The sequence below is a fragment of the Coccinella septempunctata genome, chromosome 1 (assembly GCF_907165205.1).
Source record: "Coccinella septempunctata chromosome 1, icCocSept1.1, whole genome shotgun sequence".
NCBI classification, from domain to species: Eukaryota; Metazoa; Arthropoda; class Insecta; order Coleoptera; family Coccinellidae; genus Coccinella; species Coccinella septempunctata.
The window spans coordinates 69888373-69904971 of record NC_058189.1 but is presented as its reverse complement, the minus strand read 5'-3'; the positions used below and the strand labels follow the sequence as shown (position 1 = coordinate 69904971).

Here is a 16599-nt window from a genome sequence, read left to right as displayed (position 1 = left end):
CACCCTGCAATTTGATCATTCCTGAAAACAACCGATTGAAAAAAATACGGTGTTCTTTGACAGCGACGGTTTTATAACAGTCAATCAGTATTCAGATCACCTTGGGTGAACGTCTTCCACCATATTTAATATTCGCGACACGAAATTTAGCGTTTTGAAAAGTGACCAGTTTAGTGACCCCCTTCAAATGATCGAGCTCTATTACCAGCATTAGCTCGATCATTGAGGAGGAAGGTGTAACCGAAACCTGGCACCTAGATCACATTTCTACTTAGTTAATTGTTTTGGATAAAGTCATGCACTCATGAACTTGATACCGTGGCGAAGTCAGCCTTCATCGGTAGAAGGAATAACAGACCAAACATAACGCAACTGTGGGAGACATTAGAGGTGCGGTTACAACTGGGCAAATGTTTGATTCTGCAGACAGATATTAATAATAATGTGTTAATATTTTGCGATTTAGAGTCATTTGAATTTACTCTGCCCAAAAATTGAGGCGAGACAGAATTTTGGCATCAAATTTGCTGTATCTACTGGATGATTCTTATTATTCAACTCAATAGCTATCTCAGTTAACACGACAGTAACCATGAATAATGAAACAATTGAATTGCACCGAGAAAATACAAGAGATCGAGTGGGACAATATTTTACGTATGTACGAACTTGTTGCACTTTTCTGTTACTAACTGCTACTTACTAAGTGTAATTAGTAGACCGTGGAATCGCTATGGCTGTAGTGCAAGTGCTGCATATACTCATAGGGGTGGAAGAACAAGAGCTACAAGCGTTACACAAGATCGGCTAAAACAGTTAACTGCACCAAGAAATCCCTTCTTCACAGCTTCCTGAATCCATAGTCCATTCACGGAAAGCTACTGATGCATAGGTTCTGGTCCAGATTTAAAAATCTGATTGGCGAATGTTTGTGTGGCGAGAACGAAGTCAAAGGTATAATGAACATTTCCTGATGGCCAACAACTCTTTTCGATTGTGGCTCATTGTGCGTTTGTGGAGGTATTCCTCCACCCGTAGCAAGTCTAGTCTGCCATGTCAAGAAAATTACACCGCTGACCCGTCTCTACGCAGAAATTACAACAGTTCGCCAAAGCTTTGACAGGATCAGTCAGCTGATCACAAGATTTTGAACGTTTAATATGTATGTTGCTCGGAAAAAGAAATATGTTGTCTACTTGTATGAAGAACACAAGGAAGAACAGCAATTCAGAGTGAACTGTTTTTCGAATTTCGCTTCTGCAAGATAGCGCGAATGTTCAGAAAATCGAATAGTGAAATCCATTGAATTGAAGCCATGAATCGATAGATAATATGTTAATTCCATCCACACATATCGGACTGAATGAACGTTTTCATTCCACCTCTGTGAAGACTCCATTTACTAACGAGAACAAGCCCACTTTGTCGAGTTGTTTCACAACGTCGTAGTTTTACCTCTGCCGCGTTCATGGTCAGCCATATGGCGTTTGTAGCAATTAACATTGTGTGTGAAATAACATTTTCAAATGGTTCAATAGACATTTTTTCGTGATATTGCACTCAGATGTTGACATAAACCGAGCTGTATTATTGATTTACAGTTAGAGAAACGTTGCCGAGGTGTCGGCGGTAACATATTGGCTCGTTGTGGGCAGTTGTTATAGCTGCCAAGATGCAGGTAGACCTTGTGGGATGATTTTCGATATGTTCGGCGGCTACAAACGAAGAAGAATTGGATACGAGAATTATTTTGATTGTTATAAGGGGGACCCAAAAACAAAAAAGCTTAGAGCAATACTTTTTGAAATGAAGGCTGTGAAACTGCAGCAGAAATCTAAAGCATTGAAAATCTGAACAGAATAAAAAATACAGGATAGATAAAATAAGAAATATGCTGAAAAAAGTGAAGAACTTCTCAATAAAATGAGACTACGAAAATAAATACATTGTGGGAAAAGCCTAACATTCCTGGACGACTATGAAGATAAGTCGAGACTCAGCAACACAAATACGCGCCAGTTGTCCTGTTAATTGTTTATTCATGTGAAATTTTTGTTCAAGGGGTGTAGTTCATCTTGGCTTGAAACTTTCTTTTAATTCCTTTTACTTGTATTGATGCAAGTTGATTTTTGTCGAAGAATTTAACATTCTTGTAATTATCTGTTAATTCCTTCGAGAAATACCCATTCCCAACCACTGCATCATATGCATTTCATCTTCGGGTTAATATTTTTGAAATCTACAACTGATGTACCGCATTCAAACATTAGCCAAAGAAGATAACGAACATTAACTCTCCTCAAGCTAGTGCATATTATGATATTATACTGATCTCTTGTATTCTTCATGCAAATAACTGGATTTGGTATGCCTTCAATCAGTTTGTATAAACTTCAATTTTGTTCGTCACATATTTTCCGAAGAGATTCGACATTGTGATAAAATACGTAGTAACATAAACTTTTACGTAGAACGGGCAACATACCGTTGATTTAAAACCCAAAAATGTTTTGACAAGCGTCTTAACCCCACATTTTCGTAGTATACAGAGTGAAATGTGTCAAATTTCCATGGCCAACCGAGTACTAAAATAAAAGTGAATGGAGTATAGACTCTAAGTTCAAGTGTTGAAATTTCCTCGGTAAACTTCTTGAGTATGTTTTTGAATACTCATAATCGTAAAAGACTGTCGTTTAATCACTCTCATTCATCGAAGAAAAACGAATCTTAGATTTATGTGGAATTACGCCAACTGTTATCTGTGTCGGAAATAATGTCGATTACATTACGATAACCTCTCATTTTTCCTTGTTTTGATTGGATTTATTCATAGCAATTTGCCGGTCTACTTAAGAAGTGAATTTACTCTATTTATAGATACCAAGCATATCGTAGAGTGTATTTAGATATGTACTCACTTAGAAATGTACATCACCAAAACACGAACATATCCTATCTTGGTTACAAACTCATCCTACACCTCTGAAACCGCTAGCAGGATTTTAGAGTGCGGTCGTAAAGCGAGAGCAAAATCCTAATAGGTCCGAGCGAAACCTAGAATTATTACTTATCACTTACAGCGAAAGATTGCATAAATACTTAATTACCGACCATTCTAATGGACGATCGGCTAAATAAGAACATTACATATTTTATTTGGCTCGTTGGCACGAACTCATACGTCGGGTAACAATTTTCCTCCATCATCTTGCAGCGTATCATCATACGCAATGCGGCTCTTTTATTTTTTTTTTTGAGAGGCAGGCGTGTAAATAGTGATGTTGGTGTTGGTGAGGATATAAATAGCGAATCTGAGGGTATGATTACGATGTAAGATAGGAAGAGATGTGTAGGACGCTGTGTTATATCTTGTGCGGAGTTTGAGTTATGGTTTTATGAAATACGAGAATTTGTCCCTGCCCTGATTAAAGATCGAAAATCCTCATCGCTTATTGAAGCGATTTTAAATCCTGAAAACCCCCAATTCAATCTAAATTAATGTTCAAAACGAGGTATGATATACAAATTCGATCAATGTGCGAACTACTCAGATAAAATACAGTTTAACTCGTACAAATATTTCAACAGTAGATTCTAGAGGTCAAATGAAACACTTTTTTCCTGTATCATTTTTTCCGATTTTGCCCTGATAAAAAGATATAGGCATTTTAAGTTTTCATAATGAGCTATGCGCTATGCCACCTCTGGTAAAACAAAAGTATCTTCAGAATAACTAGCTAAATCTGTGATTAATGTTCAAATTTTTGAACATTCTCTGAATTTTTAGTATTTTTATGGTACGTAATGGTCATAATGAGAAAACTGGAAGACGTGGGTGATATCTTGTGTTTGAAAAAGATTCAACAAATAAATGAAAACTATATTCCGAAATTCATTTCATTCGATAAAACCGTTTGTGAGATAGGACATAAGTAGCAATGATTCCTTATCAGAGATCACCGCTATTTGAAAAAATATAATATGCAGGGTGTAGATGAATAATTTGTACAGTGAAAAACTAGTGTTGATCTTTCATAGGCAGCCCCTGTTTAGATACAGCAGCCTCCCAAAGACGGCAATTGTAAAAGCAATTCTCTAAATCATCTATCAGTAAAACGAAAAGAAATGTTCCTAATTTCATGACCTATTCATCATCTTTTGAAAGTTTGGTCATCGATTCAACAAAATGAAATTTCCCCTCTTCATCTTAAAGAATCCTCGTCATTTTCAACACTGTTGCCCACTCAAAACCGAAAGTATCGCCATCTCACCAAAGCGCGATAGAGATGCACACAATAGAGTCGTTGTGAAGATCAAGAACACAACAAAACCATTTACAGATATAATTATTTCAGACCGGGCTCTCAATTTTCAAACGACACGATTCTTGTTTATCTATGTGTAGCCATTGATTAACGGCTAGCGTTCAGATAAAACCGAAAGTAACCTTGTTCCACCTTGTGTAAAGTCTGTAATTGTATACCTTTTTATTTCTCGATCGGACTTAATGTTTATCTTTGCATGTTTGACAGAATATAACGTTTGATGATGTAGGTTCCTAGAGATGGTTATGATTGAAATGTTCATCCGCTACATTGTACGTTGATAAGGATGACAAGATGTTGAAATGATATACTTTATTGAATGCTGTTTGTTTGTATTATGTAGTCTTCTCTTGTATGTTCACTTGCTTGAATATTTGAATGACAAATAGAAGTCGTTGGTAACTCTCGCTTTGTTTACCCTTGATATTTGATATGATTTTTCTTGATAACAATATTTTGATATTGATTTATGGTTGTATAAATAATAGGGAATACTCCTTCTGACGAAAATGATGTATTTTTTATGAAATATCTTTGAAACGTCACATTTTGAAATAACCATTTGAACCGTTTCCCAAAAAAATTATTTTGAGTACTTAAAAATGAAAATTAAAAATGGGTATTTAAAATTTAAAGCGTTTCGTTTCAATAGCACAAATTGGCAACATCGACTGAAATATGCGTTGATAATAAAGGATAACAAATACATCTTGATGGCTGTGAATCAACAGTTGTTTTATGAACAAGCCACTTTTCTCTTTATTTTCTAGTAGGCGCTGTTGCCAAATCGTAAACTAGAAACGAAGCGATTTAAATTTTAAAACCTCATATGTGAAGAATGATTTTGAATAGTTTCTGCGGTACATTTGAAAAATTCCTGAATGAAACTCATAATTATGCAGTTTAAACTTGCATATGCTGGGATAAACCAAATTGAGGATAATTCCCCATTGATATACACTGCGCAAAAAAATTAACGCACGTTATGGAAATCTCAAATTTATTCTACAACTGAAGGTGTTCTCAATGATAATTATTTTTATCAGAATTTTGCAAGCATATGTTATCCACTTTCAACGGTTTTCTTCAATACAGATGTTTTTTCCCAGCAGGAATAAAAAAGATGATATTATCAGATTTTGAATGTATTGGCTTCATTCTAAAATCAGTTGTTCTCGATCAATTCTAGTGATCAATAGTTTTTCTTTCGTTTGATTTTCTACACTCGATCGCTATGCAACGCGAAACACGCAATTTGACCCAAGAGGAATGTGCCCAAGCGGTAGTTTTGCGAGAAGAAGGGTGGACATACACAAGAATTGCAGAATGGTTTGGAGTTTCCCATACAAGTGTGTCCAGAATGTTGCAGCGATTCAGTGAGACAGGTATGAATATCCGAAGATCAGGACAGGGTAGACCACGGGTAACAACTGCCATTCAAGAACGTTACTTGAGAGTTTCTTCGTTGAGACAACGGTTTGCATCTGCAACCGCTCGCCTCCTTCAAATTCAGCTTGAGAAAACTCATGAGGAGCAAATTAGCACTCAGACAATAAGAAACCTCCTCAGAGAATATGATTTAAGGCCTCGTGTCGCGGCAAGAGGCCCACAGCTCTTACCCCAGCCCATCGAAGGGCGCGTTTGGATTTTGCGAGAGAGCATATCCATTGGGAAGAGGTCGATTGGGAAAGAGTTCTTTTCACAGATTAGTCTAGATTCTGCCTCTACCATTGTGATCGACGTTCCCTTGTATACAGACGTCCACATGAAAGATATGCTCAGTGCAATTTCCTGAATACTTCTGGTTTCGGGGGAGGATCGATTATGGTATGGGGTGGAATATCTTTGACTGCTCGCACAGACCTAGTGGTCGTTGATAATGGAGCTATGAATGCTGATAAGTGTATAAGGAACATTCTTGAAGAGCATGTAGTGCCATTTGCCCCATACATTGGTGAAAATTTCATTTTTATGGACGATAATGCCAGACCCCATCGTGCGCGCATCGTTCAGGAGTATCTTGAAGATGTTGAAGTCTCTCGAATGGAATGGCCAGCAAGAAGTCCAGATCTCAATCCGATTGAGCAGGTTTGGGACAACTTCAATAGAATGCTGAGAAGTTCAGAAAATCATCCAGCTACTCTTAATGACTTAGGAATCCAACTCGGAGAAATCTGGGAAGGATTAGATCAGAACATTTTAAGATCACTCATTTTGAGTATGAACCGTCGTTGCCGAGCTGTAATTAACGCAAGGGGTGGAAATACCAAGTATTGAATCACTTATCAGCATTTCTGTATTTTGAAAATTGTTCATTTCTCTTCTTTCACATAAGATTCGGTGAAATCCTGAAAATTTCTTCCATTTAATGTGTCTTGTTTCGTTCAAAACCTTCCCGAGAGGACATAAAAAATAAGTTATAAAGTCAATGTAGAGTCAACTGTCATTAAAATTGAGATTTTCAGAATGTGCGTTAATTTTTTTGCGCAGTGTAGTTTGTGCGTAGCTTAGTTTTTCGACAACTTTTTTGTTTGTTTATCAATCAAGAGAGATTTCTCTGTGTTGGGCACTATGACTCACTGGGAAACTTGTGTTAAGGGTTTTTTTGTTAATTTACTTGATTAATTTGAGAGTTTATGTTATGTTATGAGCTACGCTTTTTGTATTTGTTGCGTGTGATTGATGTTAGCACGTCGAAAAATACATCGTTTCCCAACGTCCGAGTTTATCGCCCAATATTTCGCCAAAAACCAGTAAAAACAAGCTCGTAATCGTGTCGAAACGGTAATTTGAAATTCAATTTCGCCCGTTCCACTCGCAATTCGTTCACGGCACGTCCTTGGAATAATCAAAACTAATAATTATCATTCGAGCCACCAGCCAGAGGTGGAACTTCGTCTGAGTCATTCTGAATGTGAAACAAAGAGCTACGTTCGCCATCATTAACGTCTGTTGAACGGCGATCGTCCGATGGATTGTTAACCCCCGTAATCGTGTAATTATAAGTTACGAATATGATTTGTTTGGACGTTCAGGATATGGGTCAGAATTCGTGCGATTTTTTTTTGTGCGCGATTCTTTCTGCAAGGGTGGTGTCCGACATGAGGTGCAGTTCGTCTGACAGGTATGTGGTTTCACGTCAAAATTGACGAGGGAGAGGCTTTTGTATGTCGGAGGTGGCGTCTGTGTTTGTGTAGCGAAGTGCATAATTATTGTCGGTTTGTCAGGACGCCACTGATGCTCTTTGCATAGTGGATATGATTAATGATATTGGGATATATTCATCAAGTCCTGTCTGATTTAGGCCCGGTACTTTCACGTGCGAATAACTTAATTTATTCGATAGATAAGTCTTATTCGAAGGATAAGTAAAAATGCTGCCTTTTCAGTTTCAAACGGTGTTATTCATCGAATAAATCTGTTATTGAAACTAAATAATAAGAGTTTATTTGTCATTGATCGAATGTCGGTACGTCATTTATACACTGCGCAAAAAAATTAACGGACCTTCTGAAAATCTCAATTTTATTGAAAGTTAACTTTACATTGACTTTATAACTTATTTTTTATGTTCTCTCGGGGAGGTTTTGAACGAAACAAGACACATCAAATGGAAGAAAAATTTAGGATTTCACCGAATCTTATGTGAAAGAAGAGAAACGAACAATTTTCAAAATACCGAAATGCTGATAAGTGATTTAATACTTGGTATTTCCACCCCTTGCTTTAATTACTGCTCGGCAACGACGGTTCATACTCAAAATGAGTGATCTTAAAATGTTCTCATCTAATCTTTCCCAGATTTCTCCGACTTGGATTCCTAAGTTATTAAGAGTAGCTGGATGATTTTCTGAACTTCTCAGCCTTCTATTGAGGTTGTCCCAAACCTGCTCAATCGGATTGAGATCTGGACTTCGTGCTGGCCATTCCATTCGAGAGACTTCAACCTCTTCAAGGTACTCCTGAACGATGCGCGCACGATGAGGTCTGGCATTATCGTCCATAAAAAGGAAATTTTCACCAATGTATGGGGCAAATGGCACTACATGCTCTTCAAGAATGTTCCTTATATACTTATCAGCATTCATAGCTCCATTATCAACGACCACTAGGTATGTGCGAGCAGTCAAAGATATTCCACCCCATACCATAATCGATCCTTCCCCGAAACCAGTATAATTCAAGAAATTGCACTGAGCACATCTTTCATGTGGACGTCTGTATACAAGGGAACGTCGATCACAATGGTAGAGGCAGAATCTAGACTGATCTGTGAAGAGAACTCTTTCCCAATCGGCCTCTTCCCAATGGATATGCTCTCTCGCAAAATCCAAAAGGGCTCTTCGATGGGCTGGGGTAAGAGCTGGGCTTCTTGCCGCGACACGAGGCCTTAAATCATATTCTCTGAGGCGATTTCTTATTGTCTGAGTGCTAATTTGCACTTCATGAGGTTGCTCAAGCTGAATTTGAATGGGGCGAGCGGTTGCAAACCGTTGTCTCAACGAAGAAACTCTCAAATAACGTTTTTGAATGGCAGTTGTTACCCGTGGTCTACCTTGTCCTGGTCTTCGGCCATTCATACTTGTCTCCCTGAATCGCTGCAACATTCTGGATACACTTGTATGGGAAACTCCAAACTTTTCTGCAATTCTTGTGTATGTCCACCCTTCTTCCCGCAAAACTACCGCTTGGGCACATTCCTCTTGGGTCAAATTGCGTGTTTCGCGTTGCATAGCAATCGAGTGTAGAAAATCAAACGAAAGAAAAACTATTGATCACTAGAATTGATCGAGAACAACTGATCTTAGAATGGAGCCAATACATTCAAAATCTGATAATATCATCTTTTTTTATTCCTGCTGGGAAAAAACATCTGTATTGAAGAAAACCGTTGAAAGTGGATAACGTATGCATGCAGAATTCTGATAAAAACAATTATCATTGAGGACACCATCAGTTGTAGAATAAATTTGAGATTTCCATAATGTGCGTTAATTTTTTTGCGCAGTAAAGATGCTATTACGACCATAGACTGTTTGTTAGCTGAATTGTCGCATAGCAGTGAGAAAAAACTTCTCTCCTGATTCGTCCATGTGGTTTCGTTTAGGATATTGGCGTGTTCGATATTTACGTGGTAATGAAAATGGAAACTTAGGATTGACGAATTGTTCTCATTATTTTTTGTAACTTACACGATTTTATGAAATGGCTCATTTCGATACCAACTGACAGAAGAGACTTAGGACACAAGTGTAAAAAATAGAATAATACTTCAAAATCTCACCAATAAAATTCGTCTAAATTATTCACGAATCTCAGTCATCTTAGATATTTTATATGGACAATTTTTGGTTGAAAGACTTACTTTGATGACCTCTACCTTCTGTCAAAAATAAAGCCCCACCTTTGAAACCACCCTTTATAATGCTGGTACAAACACTGAACCCTGTGGAACACCAGCATAATGTAAAAAGACATTTTGAAATCAGCAGCTCTTGGATCCATTCGAATTTTGAATTTCTCCGTGTCCACTGAGCCGATCCATCAATGGCGACATGCCATAATGACGTGGATTTGCCGACTATCACGACCGGCGTTTAAATTCAAATTGCTCATAGGCCAGTTTCGCATCAGGGCAACTCGAGTTTGAACTCGTGCAAAACGGCACGGATTCTAATAGATGCGTCGTTTGATCATTTTTGATTGCCCGTGTAGGCTGAGGTTGCGTTCTGTTGTCATTAAAGGGGGAAGATGCTTGCTTGCATGCGGAGGAGTGTAAACATCCATGTACGATGATTACTGCATTCATTGAATATCGCCTTGAAAATTATTGGTTCAGTGGCAACTCGTCGCGTGGGCATAACTTGATCGGCGATCGGTTTGTTGGAGGTCCTTATGTCTATTACATATTTATAACAATCAAGTTTTTTCGAGTGATACATACATAGTCTAACAAAGCAACTCCTCTAGTAATAAATCTGAGAATTTCATCCATTTCGGCAAAACCGTTCGGTCTTGAGGAAGTTTTAACTGACCCCATCTTTTTGGGAATTTTTCGATGGTCAAACTTCGAGTGGTTTTTCTTCCAGGAAAATTATGGCAGATTTAAATGTGATACATATTCTGAAAGAGCAACTCTTCTAGTAGTAAATCTGACAATTTCATGCATTTCGACACAATCGTTCGGTCTTGAGGAAGTTTTAACAGACCCCATCTTCTTGTGAATTTTCCGATGGTCAACTTTCGAGTAGTTTTTCTTCCAGGAAAATTATCGCAGATCTAAATGTGATGCATATTCTGAAAGAGCAACTCTTCTAGTAATGAATCTGACAATTCCATCCATCTCGGAGCATCCGTTCGGTTTTGACGAATTTTTAACTGACCCATCTTTTTTAGGATTTTTCTCGAGCCGTTTTTCTCTCAATAAACATAACCGTAGATGGAAACGTGATTCATATTTTGAAAGAGAAACTCCTCTTGCAATAAATCCCGAAATTTCATCTACTTCAATGTAATCCTCCGGTTTTTAAGAATTTTCACGTGATCCTATCTTTGTGTATTTCAGAAACACTACCACAGAGCTGAGGGAATTGGCAACTACGGCGACGTAGCTCAGGCTAGCAAATGGGCAGTACTTATTATACTTTCATGAAAGTATACGAGGTCGACGAAAAAATGTAATATGCACATCGTCCTTGGTACATGAATAATTATTTTCGTGTTCGTTTAAAAAAATGAAATCGGATCAATCAATTATTCGCAAAGATAATCGAGGAGAGCGACAGCCACGAGTAGGTGGAATTTCTTTGTAACTTCCTAGCGTATTCGAACTAAGTCATTCATCAAACGGAACGATAAAATTCCTATTCCTTCCTACGGTTTACTGATGAATAATGATATTAACTTTAATTGTTGTTGTTTCCTTCTTCCTCTTCACACTAACTTCGAAATCGTTATTGAGACTAGCAATCTCGAAAGAGGATCAAGACCAGGAAGTCCGATAGGAACGTTCGAATCTCCTCATTGAAAATTCACCCATGGCTAGCCAGTTATGTAAGAAGAGAAGCTATTTCTGCGATATATCAGATATTATTCAACTTTTACTGTTTTTGGTCCAACGCTCTTATCGGATCTCGTACATGAACTCGGGTTGAACAGCCTCAATATACGCGACCGTTCCAAAATGAAGAGAATATTGCGTTATGTCTGTTTCGTTATTATTCAGTCAACATTCAAATTTTTCACCTTTGAGTTTTCAATTACGAGTAATTGAAATACGCCATACCGTGCGAACGTGTGACCTGTGTGTTTATTGTTAAGTTTTGAGCGAAAAATCCCAGCTTCTTTCCAGAAAAATAGCCAGTGATTGTGACTGTTCCAGAGAAATTCCTGCAAAATACTGAAAATGCAATGAGTCCCTATGCTCCAACATCTCCTCATTACATTTCCACAAAGGCCAGAAAGTTTCTGAAACTGACGAAGAGATAGATATGTGGAGTTCCTGTTGGTGATTGTTCCAGCAGAGAACAGTCCTCGGAGAAATCATGAAAGAAAGAGATACCTAATTCCGAAAGGTTTCATTCCACAAAGCGACATGACCATTCAAATGAGATAGATGATCTAATATGCGTTTAGATACAACAAATCGTGGATACTACGCAAAAACCGTTGATTGCTGAAATTGGAAAATAACTTGAAGATATGTGGTTTCCGGTAATGAAAAGGCTCACAGCGTGGAAGTACCATTTGAGTTAATGGATAATTGGCGCCATCGGGTTACGATTTCAACGAGGATAAGATTGCTCTGTGCCGTATTCAAATCAGATGGATTGTCCGATTTAAACGGTGAAATTGTCTTTCCGACAGAGAAACGAAATTACTCGGATCTGTTTCATGATTTATGTCGCAAAGAGATCACATTTAGATCTGCGATAATTTTCCTGGAAAAAAAGAAAAAAACTACTCGAAAGTTGACCATCGAAAATTTCCCAAAAAGATGGAGTCAGTTAAAACTTCCTCAAGACCGAACGGTTGTGCCGATATGGATGAAATTCTCAGATTTATTACTAGAAGAGTTGCTCTTTCAGAATATGTATCACATTTAGATCTGCGAAGATCTTCCTGAAAGAAAAACTACTCGAAAGTTAACCATCGAAAAATTCCCAGAAGCAGGGGTCGGTTAAAACTTCCTAAAAATGGAACGGTTGTGCCGAAATTGATCAAATTCTCAGATTTATTACTAGAAGAGTGGCTTTTTCAGAATATCTATCACATTTAGATCTGCGATAATTTTTGTGGAAGAAAAACTACTCGAAAGTTGACCAGCGAAAATTCCCAAAAAGATGGGGTCAGTTAAAACTTCCTCAAGACCGAAGATCAATGAAATTTCGTGAAAAATTGGACTGAAAGCTTCAAAAGAGGTAAATTTTCCATTGAAGATGATGACCGATCGGGAAGGCCAGTTTCTGTGCCAGTCCCCGAAGATATAGATGCAGTTCATGACATGATTTTATCAGACTATTGGATTATCGAATTGGACTAAAACGGATATCTGAAGCACTGAATATTTCATACAAACGCCTTCATCATATAGTTCACGTCAATTTGGACAAAAGAAGAATTGTTGTAAAATGGATACCCAAATGTTTGAATGTTGACCAAAAGCGTGCAAGGGTAGAAGCATCGCGTTCGATCTGTGCTCGATTTGAAAACGATGTAGACTTCTTAAACCGAATTGTTACTATGGATGAGACTTGGGTACATTTCTACGATCCAGAAACAAAGCAACAATCGATGGAATGGCGCACAAGTCTCATGTTGTCATGCAAAAAATTCGTGATTTAGGGTTTGAAATACTGGAACACCCTCTTTATCCACCAGATTTGGCTCCATCCGATTATCATCTCTTTCTTCAACTGAAAAAAAATTTAAACGTCGTAAATTTTCTTCCAACGAGGAGATAATAAAAGCTGGGGAGGTCTGGTTTGCAGAGCAAGAAGAAACATTTTTTTTTAAAGGTCTAGAGACTTTGCAGGTTCGCTGTAATAAATGTATCCAATTAAGAGGAGAATATCTTGAGTAATAAAATATTTTGACATTGAAATTTTGTTTGGCTCTACAGTAGGCTAAGAATTTTTCAGTATATCCTCGTTTGTATCATGAATTACTCACAGTATATGCATAAATTGATCAACTGCGGTAAGGTCAAGCTGTCAATCCAACACTAATAGACTGCGAAAGGATCCTAATGCCAGTAATCAAGAAACCCATTGTACGTTTGATTCATTTCTCTGACACTTTCCAATGACCGAAGGGCAACATAATATTTCCTCGTTGAAATTTGTAATATACATTACAATGTAATGAACCTGTGTAAGTCGAGATGGTATACAGCCGTTCTCTAGATTGTGATAGATATCTTAAAAAAAAACACAGTTAGCAGGTGATCGCAGCTTCCGTAGGAAATATAGGTGAGACTGGATGGTTTCCTTTTACCCTCCCTCTAAAACAATCTTTCTTCTAGAAAGGATGTCACGTCTTCAGTTCAAACAGATTCGTTGAAAAAGTTTGTGTAATTGTAACACATCGCATTTTTTACCAAATTCTCTAGCATCAATATTTCCAAACATAATATCGATTTTATGTCTTTTTTTCAGGTAAGGAATACTTGCTGCTTTTCGCTGATATGTTATGAGTTGTGCGCGTAGTTTAATTAATCAAATGAACATCCTTATTCCAGCATCATTATGCAACATAGAAAATAACATCCTTCCTCGATATGCTATAAATAAGTATAGGTCATCTAATTTAGGACACTAAATTCCACCAGTTTCACAAGATTTTGTTCGGAAATTCGGTGATAATTTTATCGGAAATGGAAAGAGAAATTAACCTGAGTGAACACTCGTCTACGTAAGATTTCACACATTTCTTGTATCACAGAAGCTACAAAAAAAAACGTGATTCAATTTCGAATTTTTAGGAAAGGATTTTTTCAGAATCAGTCAGTCGGTTCAAGTTTCAGATCTGCAACTAACAAAAACAAAAAAGTTATGAGAACTTTTCGAAATCGTCAAATCTGAATTTTGCTAATAACTCAAAAACGAAGAACAGCAGGAGCCTACGGTTTTAACCATTCTTTGTTTCTCTGATAAAGAGCTTGAAAATGTGTCATTCGTTTTCTTCTAGCTCTTATAGTTCTCGAGATCCCCTCAGTAGACAACGAATTTTACCCACATATTGTTAGCGTTTTCCCTGAAGCAGATAGCGTTCAAAGAAAAAAGGAAATGGTCGACCAAAGAAGAGAACACAAACCAACAATGTTGAAAATTGGTGGCAGAGGCTTCATAATTTGTTCCCAAATAAAACCAAGTGTTATTGATGGTGTTAATTCTTTGGATTCTTGCGATCTAACTCAATGAAAGAAATGCCTTTCACACTTTGGAAGAAATCATTGTTGAATTTGCTAGTAACTGTTTCTGAAAAAATGGTTTCCATACAAAATTACGATATACAGGTTAATGTATTCAATGTTGAATAACTGATGGAGCATTCCTGATTCCAAAGGATGTATTTCTACATCTTCAGGGAGGCAAACCGACCTCATTTATATTTAGACGGCCGTCTAAATCTGTCCCGTAAGCTCATAGGCTTGCACAGCTGTCTCGAAGGCAGAATCTGGTGTTTACACCGTCTCGTAACGAGACTATAAGTTCAAGTACGTGGTCAAACTAGCCTTCGAAAAGTGTTGCAACGAATCCGGACACCGATGCCGAAAATGGAAGAAATCCATTTGTCAAATGGGCGAATCGGACCGGTGTTCAAACAGCAGGTCTCGTTTTTGTGTGAGTAGTTCGAAAATGTAACGTTAAACTAAAACCCAATATTTAAATACCCCACACTTTGTGCGGTTAGGAAGGTTCCGTTCGGAAGATAGCATCTAAACATCTCATTAGTCTTCATTCAGATAATACGTCTGGTGGAATTTGGACGAGGCTTAGACAAATTGGTCTAGTTTATATCTGGGAAGGTTGACTTCGGTCGGTTATCTTTGGATGTTCGATTTATTCATGAGAAACTTCTTTGTTTTATGTATTTTATGCCCTATATCGAGTTTTATCCCTAAATATCGAAGTTTCTTTTTCATCTACTCGTCCGCTTTGCAGGACAATTCTTTCAGAAGAAATTACCCAAAGTAGAAGTTACCCATTCTCAAGTGCCAGAACATCCTTCAAGTTTTTGGATTGACAAGTTCGATCAAAGTCTATGAACACTTAATCGATCAACCGGTATACAGGAGAAAAACTACACAGACTACACTGATTTCATTTTGCAGATTTACCCCGGTTTCATAAAGCTTGATCGGGGAATCAACGCTTGATTGACGAATAGACGTCAATTTGTTTCAATCGATAATTCAGTCATGATCATTCAGAATATCCTTTTCGCATCAAATTATGATGTTAATACGACCATTCAATTATGTATTCTCAATTGCTACTTCTTCAATATGTTCAGAAATGAAAAGGTTTCAGTGATTTCGTATTATAAATCGAGTGACTGTCAAATCGTTGATCGGACAATCAAAGTTTTATGAAACCCGCTGTATCATTCATCAGTATGTCGAGTATTAAAGAAATATATGGTCTTATGAAAGTGAAAAATGCACTATTTCTATTGAGATTTATTCCGTTGTTATGGATTACGGTTAGAGGTCAGCTGAAATAAGAGATAATCATCACAAAAATAAAAGGTAAGTCTTTGACTCGTGGAAAAATTTTCAAAAGTAGATTCTTGAGGTCAAAAGAAACACTTTTTTTCTTTACCATTTTTTCCGCATCGGCTCTGTTTAAAAGATACAGGCTGTCGAATATCCATAAAAAAATTTTTAGTTCTATCTCACAAATGGTTTTATCGAATGAAATGAATTTCGAAATGTAGTTTTTCATTTATTTGATTAATCACAAGTTATCACCCAGCTCTTGCGGTTTTCTCATTATGACCATTACGTATCATAAAAATACCAAACCAACTCTTGAAACTAAGTTGCACGCTATCTAATGAATATTTGAACGTTTTGTAAAATAATAGTATTCTTGATATTTTCTCGTATAATGCGCCGTTTTCGAGTAATTTGAAGTATCTGTGATATTAGAAAAATTGGTTACTTTGACCGAATGCAACTCTGTTTAAAAGATCCATAGATGTGAGTGTCACAGATTTAGCCAGTTATTCTGAAGGGAATTTTGTCTCTCCAGGGGTGGCACAGCTCATT

At 37.3% G+C, this 16599-nt stretch overlaps 1 protein-coding gene across 2 annotated transcripts in view; it reads left to right on the top strand.

The window, feature by feature from the left end:
• Nucleotides 1–16599, top strand: part of LOC123322602 (pleckstrin homology domain-containing family G member 3) — a 148671-nt gene that overhangs the window by 18306 nt on the left and 113766 nt on the right. Inside the window, exon 1 of one of the 2 annotated variants that reach the window (XM_044910554.1) lies at nt 7289–7449. The exons of the other annotated variant lie outside the window; for it this stretch is intronic. The gene's annotated coding sequence lies outside the window, so the exon portion shown is untranslated. Of the gene's footprint in view, nt 1–7288; nt 7450–16599 lie in introns of those variants that run through there. 2 annotated transcript variants of the gene reach the window in all.